Source organism: Leopardus geoffroyi, chromosome B2, assembly GCF_018350155.1.
Source record: "Leopardus geoffroyi isolate Oge1 chromosome B2, O.geoffroyi_Oge1_pat1.0, whole genome shotgun sequence".
NCBI lineage: Eukaryota > Metazoa > Chordata > Mammalia > Carnivora > Felidae > Leopardus > Leopardus geoffroyi.
The window spans coordinates 1,567,271-1,584,686 of record NC_059332.1 but is presented as its reverse complement, the minus strand read 5'-3'; the positions used below and the strand labels follow the sequence as shown (position 1 = coordinate 1,584,686).

The window sequence follows — 17,416 nt, the reverse complement described above, 5'->3', positions numbered from 1 at the left end:
AAAAAAAAAAAAATCATAGATGACAAGAGTCCTGTTGCCTTTCAATTTTCCTGTAAACCACTACGAGCTGATTCTGATTTAAATCCCAGCTGGTCCTCTAGGCTTGTGGCCTGAGGCATGGTTCAAAGGAGGCGAGGAACCGCCTTGCTGCGCAAGGGTCAGTTGGTGGGGCAGAAGACTCTTGGTCTCGGGGTGGTGAGCTTGAGTCCCACGCTAGGGGAAAGCTAATTGTTGGTCTCCCGCTGGTGCATTTGCTGGTCTCCTCAGTTATCCTCTGGGCTGCAGCCCCCGGGCTCCATGGCGAGGACAGTGTACTTGGTGGCTGTCCCAGGGGAAAGCTTAGAACTACACACAGTTCAGAGGAGAGGGGGAGGGATGCACTGAGAGAAAAACCTTCCTCTGATTCACCAGTGTCTGTAAGCTACGAAAACGTGGGTCGTATGAGCAAAGATATACAAAAGGGGAAGTTCTGACATAGAATCCTATTAGGACCCATGCCAAGGGGGCTGTCGACGGTGCTGACGGCCAAAGCTTTTCAGAGGCAAAAGTGAGGTCAGGCATGAGTGTGTTTACAAGCTGGTGAAGGAGACTGAGGTGACCAGAATTATCTAATAGGAGTCTACTGAGGAGCCCCACTGATCTCTTTGTCAGACAGAGAAAGGGGGATATGTCCTGACTGCCGTGTGCTAATAGCCCCCCTGCACAATTGTGATTCATATCCTTAAAGATTCAAGGTGTACTTTGTGCTGGATGTGCTGTAACTTGTTCAAACTGGGCGAAAGAGGCTACCTACCCCTTTGCCCAACATCCACTCAGATGGCTGGACTAATGTTCTAACCTGCTAAAGGTTTAAGAGTTCACATCTATCCCGACAGGACATGTGACTTCAGACTGTGATTTGGAAATGCTACGATATGGAAACATATGTCTTTTTAAGTTGATGTATGGTTTGCACACACTGTTATGTTAGTTTCAGGTGCACAACAAATAATTCGACAACTCTGTACATTATGCTACGCTCACCACTATAGAAACACAGAGATTTTTAACTGTCTTGGGAAACTTAATTAAAAATTGGAAAATGTTAATGATTTATTAGAGGAAAATGCACATCTGAAAAAAAGCTCAATTATGAGCGTTGAAGCATGTTGGGGAGTTAGACTTTTGAAGCTAGAGGAAATGCCCTAGAAAACTACTATCCAGGGGCCCCTGGGTAGCTCAGTCGGGTAAGCTTCCAACTTCGGCTCAGGTCATGATCTCACGGTTTGTGAGTTCAAGTCCCACGTCGGGCTCTGTGCTGACTGCTCAGAGCCTGGAGCCTGTTTCAGATTCTGTGTCTCCCTCTCTCTCTGACCCTCCCCCGTTCATGCTCTGTCTCTCTCTGTCTCAAAAATAGATAAACATTAAAAAAAAAAAAAAAGAAAACTACTATCCACATTGTAAAAACGGTTTCTTGGTGTGATTTTGAGAATCCAGAAGGACATAATCAAAAACCACAATCTACCATTAAAGAAAGCTATTGCCATCTGAGAACTCTCATGCACAGCAAAGGACTCTGATGTTCCCAAGATGGCCATTTGGTGGTGCCCACGCCATTCTCCAGAACATGGATGTGCACATTACCTGAAAGTGCTCACAAGGTCAAGGACAGATTCCTCCAAGCTCTTCACTTTATTTTTAGAAAAGTACACCCAAGAAGCTCCTTGGGTGGCCGAATCTTTTCTATGTCTATTTATCATAAGCTCCTTCCCCAAACAACAACAATGCTAAAGCTCTGATGAATCTTAAGGTTCTCCCAGTAAAACGTACATTTCATTGTCTTCATTCTCCAGCCTAAGAAAGCAGTACAAATGAAATTCATGTTTTTTTTAAAATCAACATTTTCAGAAGAGCTTTCTTTACCCTAAAATTCTACCTATTAAAAGATAAACTGAGGCGTATGAAAATTTTTTAGTTTATTTGAGCAAAAATCAACTCGGATCTGCTAGGGGCAAGCTTGTGGTGGTTAGAGATGCCCCTCTGACAGCAGGTACAAACACAGAGCAGAAGACAAGAAAGGAAGTCGTTCGACTGGCTAGAGCTTAAAGCCTCGTTGGCTGTTTGTGATTTGTTGTCCTTATTGTTTCTATTTCTGAACCTTCGAGCATATACAGGCTTAGTTTTAATCTGCTTAAGCAGGCATTAGAGCCCCCTCATCTACTGGCCTCTCTGTTTAATTGATTTAACAGTCCTAAGGTAATACAACCTATGCCACAAAATCCTCACAAACCTTTACTGTATAACATCGCTGGAGAACTCTATAAAGTTTAGATTATTTCTTCCCTGACAAATTCTATCCTATTACCGATGGAGTTCAGGACATGCTACTCCAACATATGGCACTTCGGCATATTACATATTTTAAGCTGAAGGGATCTGAGAAAACAGCAAAAGGTCACTCTGGCCTCCCTCTATCGCCCTTCTTCCCTGAAACAGGTCATAAAAGGTGACCTGTGAGAGATGCCCGCCCTGTGACTGAAAGAAGCATCCTTATTTCCAAAGACAAAGGGACACCCCTGAAAAACAACCTTGCTAAGTTTCCCCCAATTTGCCAGATTACCTCAGCCTCCTTAACCTATCACATCCCTCCACGGGTGACCACTGCGCACCCAACCCAACCCAAACATACTCACATCTGTTTCCTTGGGTCATCCATTCCTTCGGAAGGCTCTCGTGTCACGGTGTCATGTAAAACTTAAGTACATTTGTATGTTTTTCTCCTGTTAATCTGCCTTTGTCTTTTTAATGTTCAGACCCAGCCAGGGACCCTGAGAGGGTTGAGGAAATCTTTTGCGTCCCCTACATAACCTTCTAATTTTGCAGGTATTATCACAATCTAATGTTAAGCACACGGTTCTGTGGTTCAGGTACAAGTTGTATTTTCAAAAGAGACGCTACAGGACACACACATACATGAGTCAGGAAACTGGTTAATTTGGAAAAGATAGCCTGTAACGTTAACCTTAGACCTACATTGGAAAAGTCTGATTAAACACAAATATCCCCTTAAACTCTGGGGCATCCACTCGGTTTCATGTTTAACCATGGGCAAGAGATGATTATGTCCTGGGGCCCCTCCTGGCCATGTCTCTTCCTGTGGATATTGGGTCCACACTCCATGTATGGGGGCTCCCAGAATTCTCTATCAAAACAGCCCAGACCCTCCCCTCTTCCAGGGCCTGAACAGACGTCACCCAACCCCGCCCCCTTTCGGAGGCCATCCTTCTGAGGGCAGACCATGCCATCAGCATGCATGCTTCTAGGCCTAGGAGGTGGCCCTGGACTGGCTCTTTGCCAAGTGGAGTGTTTGAAGCTTAGAAGTGTGTGCTGAGGTGTTCACACGTTGAATGTACAAAGCCCTTCAAAATGTGGGATGGAACCGGGGGTGCTAAGAAAGGGGATGGGGCTGTCTCTTTATTTTCTGATTCCCCTCAACTCATCTATCAGTATCAGCCAAGCAGGTGTTTCTTCAAGGCAGTCAGATAAGGATAGAGTTTATTTAACACAATACAGAATTTCTGTCTAGGTGATAAGTTTACGTGATACTTGAGAAGTTTCTTCAAAGTCAGGAATGACTTTAAAGGTGTGACAGCAGAGAGAGGGGATGGGAGGAGAGGGCGGAAGGAGGAAGGAGGGCTGTGACTGGGAGCGGGTCTTGGGAATGCACAATTTCGTCCGCCCCAGCAGCTCGGAGAAGGAGGGCATGGAAGGACAGGGTCCAGTGCGCTGCGCCTGCGTGCGTCTTGCTCTCCGACGGTACCGCGAGGTGAAGCCGCTGCAGGTGCGCCGGGTCGTCGCTGCTGCGGTGGTTCTCGGGTGGAGAAGCCGCCAGCAGGTGGCTGCGGACTCGGCCACGCCCAGTCCCGGAGCAGAGATGCGCGCGCACCGCAAGCAGAGTGGGGTCGGGTGGTTCTCGTTGTTTTTCATGTGAGTTCGGAGGACTGCAAGAAAACAAAGAGACAAGAGAGAGGCGCAAACACGTTTTAATGAATGGTGAGGCGGCCGGAGAGCTGTTGGAGCAAAACCTGCGTCTTCAAAAGTGGAGGTGCCGGGGATTGAACCCGGGGCCTCGTGCATGCTAAGCACGCGCTCTACCACTGAGCTACACCCCCTCGCACACAGAGAGGCCCGGAAATGCGCCTATGAATGTTCGCTGCGTGTTTCGGTGGCGGCTCACAACCCTTCGCGGCGCCGAGGCGGGTGCGCGGGCCCAGTACCAGACTGCCCCGAGGACGCGCTGGGAGGAGAACCCGGGCCGCACGGCGGTCCTGTGTGGGACCTCACTGCGCGCCCAGGCGGAGGTCTGGGAGGAGCCGTGTGTCCGGAGAGGCGGCCTAGGGCCGAGGGGGAGGAGCAATGAGGGGACCAGGACCCCCCCAGGACCCGAGGGGCCCGGAGATGAGCCGGGGACGCGGGCAGAGCGGGCGGAGCGCAGCGCCCTGTCGGGCCCGAGCCGCACCGACTGCGAGGAGCGCGGGGCCGGCGCGTCCAGGGGGCTCGGTCTGCACACCCGGCTTCCTGAATCGGCCCTTGGACCGGCGGTGTGCACGCTTCCGCCGTGTGGGTCCTGGTGCGCCGCCCCGCGGGTGGATTATTTCCCGCTGGGGACACTCGAGGCGCTGCCGACTCGGGGGGCTCTTGACCTTCCCGGTCACGAGCTGCACGAAGGGTTTGGACGGGGGCCCCTACCGCGAAGAGCGCTGCCACTCTTGGTAAGAAAGACGTCTCTGCACAGCCCGGCGAACGTGTTCGCCGAGCGTGCCTGTCCCTATGTTTGGTGAATTTGCTTCCCCTCCAAGGCCCCTAAGTCTGCGCTTCCGGAGAACGGCTCCTCCCCCCCCCCCCTCCCCTGCACTTGCTTGCTCGGTCACCACACGTGGGCGTCTTTCCCGAGCGAGGCAGGGAAGCCAACCGTGTGTCTGCGCTGCCGCGACGTGGGTCCTGGGGTGGGGGTGCACCTGCCTCGGCCGGGGCCGCCGGGGCAGCGGGGAATACCGACCCCGGGAGCTCGCGTGTCTTCAGCGTGTTGAGCTGGGGACCTGGGGCAGAGGATGAGGAGAGACAAGTATAGATAAGTGGGTATGCTTTGCAGGGTTCTCAGGAAACAAAACAAAACAAAACACGAAGTTTCTGAATGTAAGCATCTAAGCATATTTTATTGCAGGAGCCGAGATTCAGGTTCTATCCGTGGACATGCAAATTATCTTTCTCCTCCAGGCGTAAAGCTACGAAATCGGGCTTGGCCCTGGAGACTCTACATTTATGGCTGGCCCGGGGTACTCGCACCTGCCGGCTAACAACAAATCCGAACAGAACTGGGGGACGAGGGAGAGCCACGGTTGCCGTTCAACCCTGCTCTGGCCTGCTCTACAGAAGGAGGTTGTCCGGCGGTTGTTGGGCGGAGCAGTGTTCAAGGCCTAAACCAGCAGAGGCGACGGATGGGAAGGATGGGACCTTTTGACAAGGAGAGTGAATGGACAGGAATTAGAGTCTTGGTGGGCTTGAGAAGATAGCGTGCACTTAGAAACACACACACATAGCTTGACTGATGGGGGCGTCTTTGTCCACATCAAAAGAAAAAGAATTCTGTCCAAAGAAAAAAAATATTTCTTTGATAATCTTCTCCCTTTTGTTCTTCCTTCTTCTTTTCTTCTTTTTTCTCATTCCCTTTCTTCTCTTGTTTAGAATTCCTATTAGTTGGCTGTTGAACTACCTGGAATCATCTCTGAATTTATTCGCTTTCCATTTCTGTGTCTTTTTGTTTTACTGTAAGAGAAATTTCCTCAGCTTGAGAGAGCCAACCCCACGTAGAAGTTGCTCATGGAAAGGTCCTTGCAAAGGCTGGAAGGAGGAAACTAGGCTGAAATGATTACCCATACCTGTGCCTCCATTACTCCAGCTCCACGTGAAGGGAAGAGAGAAGGGAATTCTTACAAATCCCTGTCCAGATAATTAGGTATTTTTAGTTCTTTTTAAAAATTTATTGGGGCGCCTGGGTGGCGCAGTCGGTTGAGCGTCCGACTTCAGCCAGGTCACGATCTCGCGGTCCGTGAGTTCGAGCCCCGCGTCGGGCTCTGGGCTGATGGCTCAGAGCCTGGAGCCTGTTTCCGATTCTGTGTCTCCCTCTCTCTCTGCCCCTCCCCCGTTCATGCTCTGTCTCTCTCTGTCCCAAAAATAAATAAAAATTTAAAAAAAAAAAATTTATTTATTTATTTTTTAAATTTACATCCAAGTTAGTTAGCATGTAGTGCAATTCTGATTTCAGGAGTAGAACCCAGTGATTCATCCCCTGCATGTAACACCCAGTGCTCGTCCCAACAAGTGTCCTTCTTAATGCCCCTTGCCCATTTAGCCCATCCCCCCACAGGTATTTTTATTCCTGATTGTATTTATTTGGACTCTTTTTCTGCATCTCTACAAGTATCAGCAAATATTAAGGTACTGAGGGGATTCGGGTCGTCCTGGAATTCTTCCAAGTGACTTCTCTATTATGTCCTTCTTACGTAAACACTTGTTGAAATAGCTTTCCAGGCCCAAGTTGGAGCCACTCCTGGTGGTGGGAGGCTGGGGGGGGAGGCACGTCTGTAAACGTCTGCAAAACATAGGTAACTTCCGTGTCCCTGTGAATGATCTGCTTGACCAGAACCGCAGAGTATCCAGTCTGCCACTGCCCAGCGCCCAGTCAACTGAGCCTTCTCTCTCCAGACAAGGTCCACGCGGCCCCAGCCAATCAGGAATGTCTTGTTTTCTCCTCCTTGTTCTTCATTCTTTATGCTATAAAAGCTTCCTCTACCTTTAACCCCATTTTGCAGTTCTCTGAAAGGAGACTGTCCACTTCATGAAGCACTGAAGTTTGTTTGTATCACCTAACTCGTCTTCTTTAATCATTTTTTAAACACCAGAAAAGCCAGGATGAGCCATGATCTCGAAGCAGCAAGAGTTGGAGGTCTTGGCTGTCAGGCTCCTGGGAGCTTCTGGTACCTCAGCCCTCACTCACCAAGGACTTCCCTCTCTTCCCATGCTGCGTGGGAGAGTGGGAAGGGCAGTTCACTGTGAAAAAGCTTCAAGGACTTCCCAGTGTGAACGACAATTCGACAAATAAGTGTGCTTGGCCTTGCTAACAATCAGTTGTGAGGCTGAAAACATCCTTTTCCAAATTATGTCTTACAAAATAATCCAGCCATGTTAGAGGAAAGGCTGAGTTATCTACTTCCCCCTATAGAAAATAATATGACACAATTGTTGTTATATGAAAGGTAATAAAAATAATGCAGCGAAGCAGTGTAGGAGAAACATATTATAGAGGTATATCAGTAAGCTAACTCTGTGATTGTGGAATCCATCAGTTCTTTAAAGTTTGTGATCTGTTTCTATTTATGCTCTTATTCTAAATAAATATTTACTTTCACCGTTGACTTTGTATTCATCGTTTTAAGTACAATTTTTTTTTTCTTAAAGGTGATCCCTGATATTATATATGAGCTTTAGGTCTCATAACACATGGATCTGCCCCTCTCAATGAATTTTAAAAATCACACCTGTTTACCTAAAACATTGTGATGTTGAAGCAAAATGTTATGATTGATATAGATACATAAGGAATTGAGACATCGGACGCTGTGATGACCACATGGCTAAGGTGTTGGGCTCGGACCCGGCTGGGGCTTCCCTCTACAAGCTTCAGTCCTGCTCACAACACCTTTGCCTTCTAACCTAGCCTGCTGTTAAGAGTTATTTGTGGCCGAGATACACTAATTGTTAGACTGTGTTAGAGAAGACAGTATTAGTACCATTAGGACCACACCCCTTCCTGGTGCCCAGTACGGCTTAGCAAGATAAGGTCCTGAGGCCAATTTGAATGTCAGCATCCTGACCTCAGTTGTGACTGTCTTTTCCTGCTAGAGATGGACTTTCTCAAAGCTGAGGTAGTCCAACATGAAACAATTTCTTCTTGGACAGTTCTGTAACCCAGAAAGAAAATAAGTTTGAAATTGCGTGTTTTCAGGGAAACTGAGCTGATCCTAAATATCCCCAGCTCATTCTGGCAGGAGCCTCAGACAGCTCCAAATCCTGCACAGAACCCCAGACATGTTCAGGACATACTAAACGGTTTTCAGAAATCCTTGAGGAGCTGGTGAAGGAAAAGCAGTGTGGTCACCTAAAACGAGGGCAGGCTTTGGAACAATGTTATGCACACTTCTAATACCGTTTAAGCTTTTTTGCAGTGTACTAAAAAAAATGTAAGAAAAAGAAATGTAAGGTTTTCAATTCATTTACGGTAGCTAGGGTAACCCTTACTCCAAAACTTTCCAAAGCTGAATGAAAAGGAAATCAAAGACCAATCTCATTCATGTGTACTGTTGCAAAAATTATGAATAAAATACAGGCATGTTAACACAAACACCATGTTGACCCAAACAAATTATTTTTCCAGGAACACAAGCATGATTTATCATCAGGGGGAAAAAAACAATTACTAAGATGAATTAAGAGCTTGAAGGAGAAAAAAAATGACGTGATCCCAACAGGTAACAAAAGGAATTTGGAAAAATTCAAAACCCACATTAGTGCAGCTACTCTGGAAAGCAGTATGGAGGTTCCTCAAAATATTAAAAATAGAACTACCCTGTGACCCAGCCATTCCACTTCTGGGTATGTGTCCAAGAAAGCACAAACACTAATAGAAAAGATATCTGCGCCCCCTATGTTTACTGCAGCAATATTTACAATAATACAAGATATGGGAAAAAACCTATGTGTCCATCGATGGATGAATGGATAAAGAAAATGTGTTACACACAAACACACACACACACACACACACACACAGAATGCAGTATTGCTCAGCCATAAAGAAAGAATAAAATCCTGCCATTGTGACAACATGGATGGGCCTCGAGGGCATTATGCCAAGTAGAGTAAGTCAGACACAGCGACACAAATACCGTATGATCTCATTTACATGTAGAATCTAAAACAACACAAAACAAATGAAAAGCCTCATACATGCAGAGAACAGATCAGTAGTTGCCAGAATGGGAGCCAAATGGGTGAAGGGAGAGAAAGATATAAACTTCCAGTTATAAGATCAGTAAGTCCTGGCATGTGATGTGCAGCACGGTGACTAAAAAGGAAAAAAAAAATCAGAAACCTAAAGCTATCCCAGGCAGGTTGGAGAAGATTTCTTCTATGCTTCTACTGTATCCTGAAACTAAACAGCAAATGTTTTCTTAATGGAAACAAGATCATCCATATGCATCCAAAGCCAACATCATATTTAAGGAAAACTGTGGTCGGTCTAGTCTAACCAAGTACAAGAATAATGGAAGGAAGAAAGAAATAAAAAATACAAAATTGGGGAAGGGATGATGTATGTAATGTCTAGATAAAAATCCAGACGAATCCCCTGAAGAGTTTAGACTTCCGAAATGTAATGTTATCTCCTCTGGACAGCCACCACCTGTTTCCAAAGACTGCTACCTAATTGTCATGCAAAACTTATTTCCAGCTGGGATCTGCAGTCCACCTTCAAATTTGTAAATTTGTTTGCCAGGGGTGGTAAGATTCCTTCCGTCTGTATTCTCACTCTTTGACCCAAAGATTTTTACTAGAATCATGAATTCTAGCACGTCCTCGGTCTTAGAATATTGTGTCAGATGGTTTCGTCTCTGCCATTTGGGCCATAACAGAACTGGCAGGGCTATAGTCTGTCCCCAACCTGCCCCCCCCATCACCCCTTCAGAGTAAAGCTCTGACTTGAAACCAGGTTTCTGTTTTGGGGGAAAGCAGCGTTCCCCTGCCTACCTAAGGACTAATGGGTACGTCATGGCCAAAAAAAGCCGGAAATTTGTGCAGCCATGTGACTTATCAAATTGGGATCAGACAGAAAGAAAGATACTATAGATGTAAATACTATTATGTAGGAATGTTTTCCCTTTTTTTTTCTCTTTTCGTTCCTCCTTTTCCCCCTCTGTAGAGTGTAAACACCAAGGTCCTGCAAATACGTTGATTTCTAATTATGGATGGGGGATGGGAAATTTGTTAATGAGGCAAAGGAGGGGAAAGGAAGAGAGACAGAAGTTAGGGTCCAGTAGATTTAGAGAGAACGTGTGAAGATTTTTTTCAGGGCGGTTTGTGGCAAATGGGCCCAACTATTACTTCGGCGTATGAAAACAAAGGATGCATTCCTTCTTCTCGGTCTATGCGGCCTTCCCCAGGGCTCGGCCAGCTTTCCCTGATCATGACTAGCCCGCTCGGAAGCCCATCGACACAAAGATCACCTTACTTGCGCAAAGCGTCCATACGATGTTCTTAGTAACTGAAGCAGTTCAGTCGGCCGAGCACTGGACTGGTTTGGAGTTCTGTGGTTAGATCTTGAGAGTCGCGGAAATTATTTTCTTGTGGCCCTGCTCCCAGAGTAACTGACTGAGGGCCCCCACCCCTTGCAGAAATACATATTTTAGAGTGACAATGCTTGGTGAACAGGAACTGTAACTCTTTCGCACCGTGGGGTTCAGGGCCTTACCCCAAAATGAGGCATCCTGGCATGTTGGGATCTTCAGCTGAAGGAGTTTGAGAAAATGGCAGAAGCAGGAAGGTCACTCTGACCCCCACCCTCCAAACAGGTAAAGACCCCATCGAGTGAGAGGCGCCTTCTCTGTGCCGAGAGGAGCGCCCTCACCTGAGGAGCCAGAGGGACTCAGGAAGGAGCCCAACAAGCGGGCCTGGCTGAGTTTCCCCAACTTGCCCACCGACCTCCTGCCTTCTGCCTGTCCTCCCACCCCACCTGGCCCCCTTTTCGTCGAACCCGGCCTAGAAACACTCAGGTTCCGCGGTTTCCTCCTCTCCCTGTGAAGGCTCCCAGGTGACCCCAAACTGACACGAAAGACGTGTGTGTCCCTCCTGTCCACCTACTGGTCCGTTCCGTGTCCAGACTGAGGCCCGAAGGGGGTCACCTTTTCGTCCCCTCACCCCCTTCCTGAAACGAACGGGGTGTGGTGTCTGCGTTTCTACAGCGCCGCGTGCTAGTGACAGCGAGGGGCCCGAGCCCCCTCGGGCCACCACCCCCCCCCCCCACCTCCGCCCCGCCGCGCACCTGCCGCGGGTCGCGTCCCCAGGTCCGGCCCCCACAGTGGGCGCGCCCAAGATGGTGACTGAAGGCCTGGGCGACCAGGGGCACCGCGCCCACCTGCAGGGGAGACGCGGCGGAGAAACCGGAGAGCCGGGAGACGCCGGCGGGAGACCCTTCCCCCCTTCCCTCCCGGTGACCGCGAGCTTCCTCCCGAGCCCTGACCGTGGATGAGGCCGCAGACGGAGCGGGGACATCGCGCGCCCAGGACCAGCCACGCGCGCCAGTCCCCGAGGCCCGCTCCTTTCTCCGGAGCGCGCGGAAACCCAGCGGCCGGCCTTCCTGGGGGCCCCCAGGCCGCGCCCCGGGCGGGTCCCGGCAGGTGACGGCCGCACCCGTCCGCGCCATCAAGCCGCCGCATCCCCGCGGTCCCCGCGGTCAGGTGTGCGCCCTGCGGTCGTGCGCTCCCCCCCCCCTCCCCCGCAGCATCCTCAGAGCTCGCGTCCGCAAGGACCCCTCCCCACCGCGCCACTTACTCTTTGTGTCGAACGTGGCGGGGGCGGCCTGTCAGCTGGCCGCGTGGCCTAATGGATAAGGCGTCTGATTCCGGATCAGAAGATTGAGGGTTCGAGTCCCTTCGTGGTCGCTGTTTTCGTCCGCGGGTGATGCTTCAAGCCCGGCGGGTAGACTTTTCCTCCTCCTTTAACCGGCGGGTGTCCGCGGGCTGACAGGGCAGTGTCCTCTGGGGTGACAGTTGCAGATGTTTGCTGGGTGACAGGTGCCTCAGAAAGAACCAGGCGGAGGGAGCGGGTGCGTCCTCGGAGCTTTCTTTCCAGTAGACCCAACACGTGGCATCAGGTGAACAGAAACACAGTGACCACAACTACTGCAAGCCCTGGGAAGGGATGAGCGTCAGGCTGAGATCAAGGGTAGGGACGGGGCTTCCTCAGGCGGGATGTTCCTGGAGGGACATCCAGGAACATGTTCCTGGTCTTCCCCAAGCTGACATTACTGAACAGTTTCGTTGGGGGAGGAGGAGGGGTTCACTAAAGTATCAATGAAAAGGGGTAAGGTTGAGTTGCATTTCTGGGAACAAGATCTCTGACTAGGGTTCCCTATGACCGTGGCTCCAAACGTGGTTTGAAATCGGGGTTCTCCAGATTGTCATTAGCTGCCAGGCACATAACTCCACCATCTCCCAAACAATGATCTCAGAGAGAAGCCACCAAAGGCTTTTATCCCAGACCCAACTGTCCTCCAGATCAACTCCTGCTAGTGTAGCCGAGATGGCTTCAGTTTCAACAGGTGAACAAATGCCGCAAATGGGTCTGAACAGCCCGGAGTTTCCTCAAAACACTTAAAAACAGAAGCATTAAAAATATCATCCAGCAATTCCAGTCCTGGGTGTATATCCAGGAGAAGCGAACGCAGGGTGTCAAAGAGATGTTTGCACTATTCACAACAGCCAGGAGGTGAAAGAAACCCAAGTGTCCTTGGAAGGATAAATGAATAAACAAAATGTGATACTTACAGTGGAGTATCACCTAGTCTTAGGAAGGGAATCCTGTCACAGGCTAGACATACATCAACCTTGAGGATGCTTTGTTAAGTGAAATAAGCTAGTCACCAAAAAAGACAAATGTCGTATCATTCCACTTACATAAAGTATTTAAAATAGTCAAATGCAGGGGGCACCTGGGTGGCTCAGTCGATTGAGCGTCTGACTCTTGATTTTGGCTCAGGTCATGAGATTGGTGAGTTTGAGCCCCAGGTTGGGCTCAGTGCTGACAGCATGGAGCCTGCTTGGGATTCTCTCTCTCTGCCTCTTTATTTGTCTGCCCCTCCTATGCTCTCTCTGTCTCTCTCAAAATAAATAAATAAACGTAAAAAAAGAAATAAGATAGTCAAATTCATAGAAACAGAAAATAGAATGGCAGTTACCATTCTGTGGGGGGGGGAAAGAGGAGTTGTTTAATGGTTGTAGAGTTTCAATTATGCAAGATAAAAAGAGTTCCGGTGATCTGTTCCACAACAATATGGGTATACTTAACTCTACTGAACAGCAGTAACAGTTAAGATGGTAAATTTTATGGGCTTTAAATTCACAATTGAAAAAATAATGGGTGCCTGGGTGGCTCAGTAGGTTAAGTGTCGGAATTCGGCTCACGGTTCATGAGTTTGAGCCCTGCGTTGGGCTATGTGCTGAGAGCTCAGAGCCCGGGGCCTGCTTTGGATTTTGTGTCTCCCTCTCTCTGCTCCTCCCCACTCACATTCTCTCTCTCAAAAATAAATAAACATTAAAATATATACATATGTAAATATTCATCCTAAAAAAATCACTTGGCCATAAACCTAGAGGTTTGATCCTGGACTCTCAGTTCTTTCTTTTTTTTTTTTAATGTTTATTTTTGAGAGAGAGGCGGGGTGGGGGGTGAAGCACAAGCGGGGAGGGGCAGAGCAGGGGAGGCGCAAACCGTGAGATCATGACCTGAGCCGAAGTCGGACGCTCAACCGACTGAGCCACCTAGGTGCCCCTAGACTCTCAGTTCTTTTTTAATTAACATTTTTATTTTAATTGCAGCATAGTTAACATGTAGTGTTACATTAGTTTCAGGTCTACAGCTTAGTGATTCAACAATTCTATATATTACTTGGTGCTCATCATAAGTGTACTCTTGATCGCCATCACCCACGTCCCCTCTGGTAACCATCAGTTTGTTCTCTACATTAAGAGTCTGTTTCTTGGTTTCTCTCTCTCTCTCCCTCTTTTTTGCCTTTGTTCATTTGTTTTATTTCTTAAATTCCACATATGAGTAAAATCATATGCTATTTTTCACTTAGTGTAATACATTGTAGCTCCATCCAGGTCCTTGCAAATGGCAAGATTTCATTGTTTTTGATGGCTGAGTAATATTCCATTGTGCATACATATGACATATCCTCTATCCATTCATCTATTGGCAGACATTGGGCTGCTTCCATACTTTGGCTATAATAATGCTGCAACAAATATAGGGGTGCAAATATCCCTTTGATTTAGGGGTTTTGTATTTTTTTGGTAGATACCCAGTAGTGTGATTACTGGATCCTAGGGTAGTTCTATTTCTAACTTTTTGAGGAACCTCCATACTGTTTTCCAGCTGCACCAGCTTTCATTCCCACCAACAATGCAAAAGAGATCCTGTTTCTCCACATCCTCGCCAACATCTGTTGTTGCCTGCGTTGTTAATGTCAGCCATTCTGATAGGTATAAGGTGGTGTTTCATTGTGGCTTTGATTTGTATTTCCCTGATGATGAGTGGTGTTGAGCATCTTTTCATGTGTCTGTTAGCCATCTGGATGTCTCTGGAGAAGTGTCTGTTCATGTCTTCTGCCCATTTCTTACTTGGATTATTTGGTTTTTAGTCTGGATTCTCAATCCCGTTCCATTGGTCTGTATGTCTGTCCTTATGCCAGTACCACATACTGGTAATGTATTGGTTGCCTTAGCCTTTACTGAGCCTTGAAATCAGGAAGTGTGAGTCCTCCACCTTTGTTCTTCTTTTTCAAGATTGCTTCAGCAATTCACGTTGAAATTTAATATGAATTTGAGGAATAGCTTTTTCTTTTCTGTAAAAAAAAAAAAGCTGTTGGAATTTTGATAGAGATTATATTGATCTGTAGATCACTTGGGTAGTATTAACATCTTAACAATATTGTCTTCCTATTTAGGAACACAGGACATCCTCTTTGGATCCTAATTTCAGGAATGTTTTATAGAATTCAATGTGCATATCTTTCACCTCCTTGGTTGAATTCATTCCCGGGTATTTTATTCTTTAATGCTATTATAACTGGGATTGCTTTCTTAGTTTTCTTTAGGGAATCCTGTTCAATGCTAGTGTACAGAAACAGAACTGATTTTTGTGTGTTGATCTTGTACTCTTCAACTTTTCTGAGTTCACTTATTACCTCCTGTTGATTCTTTGTGATCATGTCACCTGTGAATAGAGGCAGTATTATTTTTTCCTTTCCACTTTGGACACCTTAGATTGATTTTTCTTGTCTAATTGCTCTGGCTAGAACATTCAGTACAATGTTGGATAGCATAGTGTTGAGGAAGGCATCCTTGTCTCATCCCTGATCTTAGGGAGAACGCTTTTTCAGTCTTTCAACATTGAGGATGATGTTCACAGTGGGTTTTTTATAGATGCTCTTTATCATATTGAGGAAGAGCATGCTGTTTGAAGTGGTGAGCCAATCTCTTTCTCATCTCATGTTCCATGAAAGGGGGATGTCCATAATAAAATTGGGTGAAATGGAGTTAAAATAGGAGTACTGTCCCATTTCAATAAATTCCACATCAAATGTATTTAAAAAATTGAATGATCCCAGCACAAAGGACTTAGCTGAATTCTCTACTAAAGAAGCCTGGCCTGGGGGCACCTGGGTGGCTCAGTGGTTTCAGCATCCCAATTCTTGATTTCGGCTCGGGTCATGATCTCTCAGCTCATGAGTTCAAGCCCCATGTCAGGCTCTGCACTGATGGCGTGGAGCCTGCTTGGGATTCTGTCTGTCTCCCTCGCTCTCTGCCTGTCCCTGGTTTGCACTCTCACCCTCAAAATAAATAAACTAGAAGGAAGGGAGGAAGGGAAGAAGGGAGGAAGGGAAGGAGGGAAGGAAGGAAGGAAGGAAGGAAGGAAGGAAGGAAGGAAGAAACAAAGAAAGAAAGCAAGAAAAAGAGAAAGAGAAAGAAAGAAATCTGGCCTAATGACCCAGAGGGAGATCAAGTTTGGACGCTTGTACTGTGGTTTTCCCAGGAGTCTTCCACTGCCTGAGCTCGCCTACTTTGTTTACGCTCACTCAACAACCACGTGGCTTTGCCCAAGTCCACTGGATTAATTTACAGGCAAGTTGCTCTGTGTAAAGACCCAAGGAAATATAGAGAACTGATCTGGGGTTGAATGCTGGGAACACTGATGGCCTCCAGAGAGAATGACTACTATTTCTTTCAAAATCCATGGGTTGTTCTAAAGCCCTGTCCACCCCAATTCATAGTTTTTCTAAATTTTCATTCTGCCGAGAGGTCTATTCTTCTAAAGGATAAAGAGGGGCCCCTGGCTGGCTCAGTGGGAAAGTGTGTGACTCTTGATCTTGGGATTGTGGGTTTAAGTGCCATGTTGGGTTCCAGAGGCTGCTAAGTAGGTAGGTAGGTAGGTAGGTAGGTAGATACATACATACATAAAGAGAATGAGGAAGGGGCGAGACAGAAGAAAGGTGAAAGGCTCTATCAGCAGAGGACACTGGTTTTTCAATATAAACACCAAAAATGCATGTGATGATGTTTTCATGCATCTGTAAGGAAAGGAGAAAAAAGCAGACCATGCGACAAGTTTCCACAAAATTAGATATACTTAGTTTAAGGGTTTTTATTCTTGGTCACGTGCTTTTCAGTTCTGATATTTAAAATGCTTTTTCTTTTGCTTTGATACGTCAGATGTTAATGATTATAATAAAAAAAGGTGTACTTCCGACCAACAGCTTTATATTTAACTAAAACATATCAAATCCTATTCAAAATAACTGGTTGCAAAGTAGTCTCAGATTACACAGAACAAAAAGCATTCAAAACAAAGGTCACTTGGGGTAAAAACTAAGGGCCCGGCCTTCTGCCCTTTTGGAGATTTTCATCATATAAGATGACTTCAAGTATTGTCCAATATTTGTCTTTCCAATGTCCACACAGAGTATTGTAAATAAAATATTACACGTAACTGCATTTTGCTACTTAGACAACACTGAGTCTACCCTGAGTGAACTAGACTGAGCTTTGCTGTGGGAGGGGAAGTTTTATTTGTAATAAGTTTGTACTGAATGAAATGATAGTTAAGCTGGGAGGGTCGTATTTCAAACAAGCAGGTTAGAATAAATTTCCAAAGATTTGGAACAGGTGTCTAAGGGGACGACAGCTCAGTGTGCCAATGAGCTGGGGACAATGAGGTACGGGAGCTGAGAGGAATCGACATTGAAATTGGAGCTAAACAGGGATCTTGTGACCCCCCCTGCCGGGGGAGGGGGTGCGGGGAGGAGACAGATCCAAGCACCAGGAGAGAGTAAACCTCAGGACCAGTTAGACGCAGGGCAGGAAACGTGAACGTGTATCGGTACCATTTTCCGGGTCATATGCTCAGCGCTGAGAATTTGCAGATGAATGAAAGACAGGACTCCTTCTTCAAGGACGTTGACCTACAGAGGAACAGAGCCCAGGGAACTTATGACGGTAACATCCACAGGGTGCTACGGGGGACACCGGAGGGTGCAGAAGGGGCT

At 47.1% G+C, this 17,416-nt stretch overlaps 1 protein-coding gene, 1 long non-coding RNA gene and 2 other non-coding genes across 5 annotated transcripts in view; 2 read left to right on the top strand and 2 right to left on the bottom strand.

Annotated features, from left to right (window-relative positions):
- The window catches only part of LOC123609414 (zinc finger protein with KRAB and SCAN domains 4-like), a 455,099-nt gene that overhangs the window by 425,491 nt on the left and 12,192 nt on the right, over positions 1 to 17,416 (bottom strand). The gene's annotated exons all lie outside the window — the stretch shown is intronic.
- On the bottom strand, positions 4,080 to 4,151 carry TRNAA-AGC. Its single transcript has one exon. It is a non-coding gene; the product is annotated as a tRNA-Ala (tRNA).
- Positions 4,508 to 7,452, top strand: LOC123609540. The gene is made up of 2 exons (XR_006717813.1): positions 4,508 to 4,751; positions 6,942 to 7,452. It is a non-coding gene; the product is annotated as an uncharacterized LOC123609540 (long non-coding RNA).
- On the top strand, positions 11,681 to 11,753 carry TRNAR-CCG. The gene has a single exon. It is a non-coding gene; the product is annotated as a tRNA-Arg (tRNA).